This window comes from Triticum urartu, chromosome 6 (genome assembly GCF_003073215.2).
Source record: "Triticum urartu cultivar G1812 chromosome 6, Tu2.1, whole genome shotgun sequence".
Lineage (NCBI taxonomy): Eukaryota > Viridiplantae > Streptophyta > Magnoliopsida > Poales > Poaceae > Triticum > Triticum urartu.
This window is the reverse complement of record NC_053027.1, coordinates 146268904-146274744: the sequence shown is the minus strand read 5'-3', so window position 1 is coordinate 146274744 and position 5841 is coordinate 146268904.

Genomic DNA, 5841 nt, shown 5'->3' with positions numbered 1-5841 from the left:
TTGACAAGGCCAGGCAATTGAAGAAAGCACAGTACAAAAAGGAGTGCTTCCTGAAGAAAACGTTGTATCTATGACAACTGAAGAACTTGTCACTATTCAATCTGAGATTAAGAAACTCAGTGATGAATTTGACGCATACGCACTGATTGGCTGGGAGCCAAGGTCCATTTTGTGAAACTCACTAAATAGTTCACCTCCAATGTTGCAACCCCAACGCAACAAGAAAATCCTCAGGCTGAAGCATCTGCTCAGCCTACTAAAGAAAATGCCAGCACCACTGATGATACTCAGGCTGCTGAAGAAAATGCTAGTACCAGAGCTGATGACTGCATTCCAGCCGCTGAAGAAATTGCCAGGGCAACCACTAGTGTTGGCCCTGAAGAAAATGAAAAAGTCAGGGCAACTGCATCAGTTGTGCCTTAAGATCTTGAACCAAATTCCTCTGCTCCTTCCGCGCCTACACTATCTTCGATCCTTCCATCCGCATCAGATGTGAAGAAGACCAAGGCTGCAGAGCGTGCAGCTATGAAGAAAAGGAAGGCATCAACTGCATCAGATTCTTCAGCTCCGGAGAAAATGAAGCCGCTGACCAGCTCGTTTGAAAATACAATTGATGTTGTTCATGTCTCATCTATGCCATCAAAGGACCTTGTTCCTTTTGATGAAGAATACGTGATCCCAAGTGGATCCGATGAAGACATTCCTTCTGCTGCTTCCTCTGAGCAGTTGGATGAAGAAATTGAAGCGGATGCAATCCCTTCAACCCCTATAGTCTCATCGCCCATGCCTCAGTTCACTGCTGAAGAAGCCGACGTTGAAGAAATGAATGAAGACGAAGATGTGGACATTGGATGCACAACTCCAGTGTTGAACGACGACTTTTGGGAAAGTCAGCATCCCAACTCTCCTCTGTTCACACCCCTACAACAAATTCCTTAGTCCCCTGTCACTACTGAAGTATAAAAGGGATCTGAAGAACCTCATGCCACACCGTCTGTCCATGAAGAGATTCCAGCCACTAGTGTTGAAGAAAATGTTAATGAAGAATTGAAGTCCCAGGCTGCCACTGAATAAGAACCCGAAATTCCTCAGCCTGCGGAACCTGAGATTGAGATCCCTGAGGTTGTGATGCAGTTGACCGACACTCCTCACCTCAAGCCAAAGGACTGAGGGAGTCCTGGATTAGGGGGTCTCCGGATAGCCGGACTATATCCTTTGGTCGGACTGTTGGACTATGAAGATGCAAGATTGAAGACTTCGTCCCATGTCCGAATGGGACTCTACTTGGCGTGGAAGGCAAGATAGGCAATACAGATATGTATATCTCTTCCCTTGTAACCGACCTTGTATAACCCTAGCCCCCTCCGGTGTCTATATAAACCGGAGGGTTTTAGTCTGTAGGACAACAAATAATCATACCATAGGCTAGATTCTAGGGTTTAGCCTCTCTGATCTCGTGGTAGATCAACTCTTGTAATACTCATATCATCAAGAACAATCAAGGAGGACGTAGGGTATTACCTCCATCAAGAGGGCCCGAACCTGGGTAAACATCGTGTCCCCTGCCTCCTGTTATCATCCGCCTTAGACGCATAGTTCGGGACCCCCTACCCGAGATCCGCCGGTTTTGACACCGACATTGGTGCTTTCATTGAGAGTTCCACTGTGCCGTCACCATAAGGCTCGATGGCTCCTTCGATCATTGGTAACGATGCGGTCTAGGGTGAGGTTTTCCTCCCCGGACAGATCTTCGTATTCGGCGGCTTCGCACTGCGGGCCACTTCGCTTGGCCATCTGGAGCAGATCGAGAGCTATGCCCCTGGCCATCAGGTCAGATTTGGAAACTTGAATTACACGTCCGCCATCCGCGGAGACTTGATCTTCGACAGATTCGAGCCCTAGTTGGACGCGCCGCACAGTCGCGACAAGCATGACGTAACTCTGCCGTCGGACAATGTTTGGGAGATCGCATCTACAACTACTCCGGCCATTAATCCGGAGCAAGTCATGTCATCCGAGGGCGGAGGGATGGACCCCACCATGGAGGTCGCACTCTCAGTGGCGATAGAGCCGGATACTGACTTCACCCCTTACGAGAGTTGTGTTGCCGAACCGCTGGATTCATCTCTGGCCACAGACTCCGAGCCGCTTACATCCGTACCCGTCGAAACCGACTGGGCGCCGATCATGGAGTTCACCTCCGTGGATATCTTTCAGCACTCGCCCTTCGGCGATGTGATAAATTCATTAAGGTCTCTCTCCCTATCAGGAGAACCTTGGCCGAACTATGTCCGGCTAGAATGGGATGCGGACGGCGAAGGAATCCGCTGCCCACCCACCACCCACCTAGTAGCCACTGTCGACGACTTAACCGACATGCTCGATTTCGACTCCGAGGACTTCGACGGTATGGACAACGACACCGGAACCACTGCCACCTCAGCATATGACATATACATGGTGGACACCCCCAAAGAAGGCAATGGCGATGAGACAGCAGAGGATGACCCCTCCAAGAAGCAACCCAAACACCGACGTCAGCAGGAGGCAATAACACTCCAGATAGTGCCGAAGACAACAACAATCCCCTCCAGCGCGATGTAGAGCCAGAGGACGAACAAGCTAGCCCCCCAGAGCGGGCAACAAATGGAGAACCGGAGGAGGACAATTACATGACTCTCTCCGAAGACGAGGCGAGCCTCGGCGACGAAGAATTTATCGTGCCTGAGGACCCCGTCGAGCAAGAGCGCTTCAAGCGCCGGCTTATGGCCACGACAAATAGCCTGAAGAAAAAGCAGCAACAGCTTCAAGCTGATCAAGACTTGCTAGCAGACAGGTGGACCGAAGTCCTTGCAGCCGAGGAGTATGAACTCGAGCGCCCATCCAAGAGTTACCCAAAACGCAGGTTGCTACCTCACCTTGAGGAGGAAGCATTGAAACCTCAATCACCAGTGTGCGATGCGGCTGACCGACCACCGTGTGGCCGAGCCAGAGAGACGTTTCAGCCTGACGTTCAGCCTGCACCCCGCCGCCACTCAATCAAAAATACTAAGGACCGGGACAACACAAGGGACCTGCGAGACATATTGGACAGTAAGGCAAAAATCGCAAGGTCAATATACGGGTCACGGACACGCGCGCCAAGGGTAAATCCGGCCGGGCCCAATACAACAGACAAGATTCGTATGAACCGTGTCGGGATATAGCCCAGCACAGAGGCGCCGCACACCCCCTATGCTTCACTGATGAAGTTATGAATCACGAATCCCCGGAGGGTTTTAAACCCGTAAATATCGAATCATACGATGGCACAACAGATCCCGCTGTATGGATTGAGGATTTCCTCCTTCACATCCACATGGCTCGCGGTGATGATCTACACGCCATCAAGTACCTCCCACTAAAACTCAAAGGACCAGCTCGGCATTGGCTGAACAGCTTGCCAGCAGATTTCATCGGCAGTTGGGAGGATCTGGAAGACGCATTTCTTGACAACTTTCAGGGTACTTATGTGCGGCCACCGGATGCTGATGACCTGAGCCATATAACCCAGCGGCCAGGAGAATCGGCCAGACAATTCTGGACTCGGTTCTTGACTAAGAAAAACCAAATCGTAGACTGTCCGGACGCAGAGGCCCTAGCGGCATTCAAGCATAACATCCGCGACGAGTGGATCGCCCGCCACCTCGGCCAGGAGAAGCCGAAATCTATGGCAGCCCTCATAACACTCATGACCCGCTTCTGTGCGGGCAAGGATAGCTGGCTGGCTCGCAGCAACAACACATCGAGGAATCCGAACACTTCGGATACCAAAGATGTTAACGGTAGGCAACGTCGTAACAGACCAAAGCGCCGCAATAACGACAATAACACCGAAGATACGACAGTCAATGCCGGATTCAAAGGCTCTAGATCCGGTCAGCGGAAAAAGCCATTTAAAAGAAATACTCCGGCTCCGTCCAGTTTGGATCGCATACTGGATCGCTCATGTCAAATCCACGGCACCCCTGACAAGCCAGCCAATCACACCAACAGAGAATGCTGGGTGTTCAAGCAGGCCGGCAAATTCAATACCGAAAACAAGGAGAAGGGGCTGCATAGTGATGATGAGGAAGAGCCCCGGCCGTCGAACACAGGAGGACAGAAGGGGTTTCCCCCACAAGTGAAGACGGTGAACATGATATACGCAACCCACATTCCCAAGAGGGAGAGGAAGCATGCACTAAGGGACGTCTATGCGATGGAGCCCGTCGCCCCAAAGTTCAACCCATGGTCTGCTTGCCCGATCACCTTCGATCACCGGGACCAGCCCACTAGCATCCGTCATGGCGGATCTGCCGCACTGGTCCTATACCCCATCATTGACGGATGTCACCTCACTCGAGTCCTTATGGACGGCGGCAGCAGCCTGAACCTGCTCTATCAGGATATAGTGCGAAAAATGGGTATCAATCCCTCGAGGATCAAACCCAGCAAAACCACCTTTAAAGGCGTCATCCCAGGTGTAGAGGCCCATTGCACAGGCTCAATCACACTGGAAGTGGTCTTTGGATCACCAGACAACTTCCGAAGCGAAGAGTTAATCTTCGATATCGTCCCGTTTCGCAGTGGCTATCATGCACTGCTCGGACTGACATCATTCACAAAATTTAATGCGGTGCTGCATTGCGCATACCTCAAGCTCAAGATGCCAGGACCCAGGGGGGTCATAACAGTAAATGGAAATACAGAATGCTCACTCCGCACGAAAGAGCACACTGTGGCCCTTGCGGCAGAAGCACAAAGCAGCCTTTTAAGGCAGACCACGGATTCGGTGTCACAGCCCCCCGACACCTTCAAACGAGTCTGGAACAAGCCACAACAGGATCGCCTGGCACGATCAGAGCTCGCCTAGCAATTCGGCCCCCGTCCCAGTCCCAGTCAAGCGATGAAATATGTGCCACGCGTACATAACTACGCACTGAAAATACCATGGATAGAGGCGGGGGCACGATGAGGACACGCCCCGCAATGTGGCTTAACCGCCCTAGAGGTTGTACACATTTATCATTCCTTTTCTCTTTCAGGGCCTAACTCTCTGGAAGCCCTTTCCGGCAGCAGGATTGCCGGACACATTACGGAAGCAACAACCAAGGCGGCAAGGAGCTAAGATGAACACGGGAACCCCCGGGTGGTCTCTAATAATAATTGATATACCCGTTTTTTACTAATCTATGCGCAGCTCGCCCTGGGATAGGACATTTCAAACTGTCCCGCTTTTTGCTTATTGCACTACTTGTACCATTACACTTCGACGTATTATTTAAATAACAATGCATATCGATAGTCTATCATTGCATTATTAAAGTTTTCTTCTTTTCTCTCTTATATGTCCATTTACGACAATCCACACCCGTACGTTCGGGTATGGAAGTACGCCAGGGGCTCTCGTTTACCCCATAAGACGGCGCTAGAAGTCCGAACACTTTCGACAGTGCGGCACCCCGAACTTATAGCATTATATGCATCAACTCCGAATCATGTCTTTGGTCAAATGCTGAGTTTTCCCGGCTCCCATGCTTTGGTACCTTACGTTCCGTTATATCGGCTAAGGTAGCGGTGCGAGAACTACTGCGATTCTGTCCCGATTCTTCCGGACGAACACCTCAGTAGAGAAAGACAAAAACTGACTGTCATGATAAGGCGAGAGATTGGTCGCTGTTCGAGAGGTCTCAAGTCCTTAAAGACTTTTTCCGCTTCAGGCGAGGAGTATAGCGCCCCAAATTCGGACCTCCGAATACCAGGGGCTTTGCCAAAATTTAAAATTGTAGACTTCTATGGCTAAGTGAGAGTGATAAAGCA